Source organism: Lampetra planeri, unplaced genomic scaffold (assembly GCF_965212315.1).
Source record: "Lampetra planeri unplaced genomic scaffold, kcLamPlan1.2.h2 scaffold_519, whole genome shotgun sequence".
NCBI lineage: Eukaryota > Metazoa > Chordata > Hyperoartia > Petromyzontiformes > Petromyzontidae > Lampetra > Lampetra planeri.
In genome coordinates, this window is record NW_027615342.1 from 30,001 (window position 1) to 30,267 (window position 267).

Genomic DNA, 267 nt, shown 5'->3' on the forward strand with positions numbered 1-267 from the left:
CGGCCAATTTCTCCCGTTTGATGGGGTCTATGTGTACAAATTTTGACTTTTTTGAGTGCACGTGCAAATCTGCTGAAAAAGCCTGTGGAAGTTTCACGGCGTTCGTACGATATTTGGCGACGCAAAAATGAGCGATTTCCCAGCTCGATGGAATTCGGAGCGAGAGAAACGATGCCCCGTAACGCACATGAGAGCAATCCCGGCCAATTTCTCCCGTTTGATGGGGTCTATGTGTACAAATTTTGACTTTTTTGAGTGCAGGTGCAA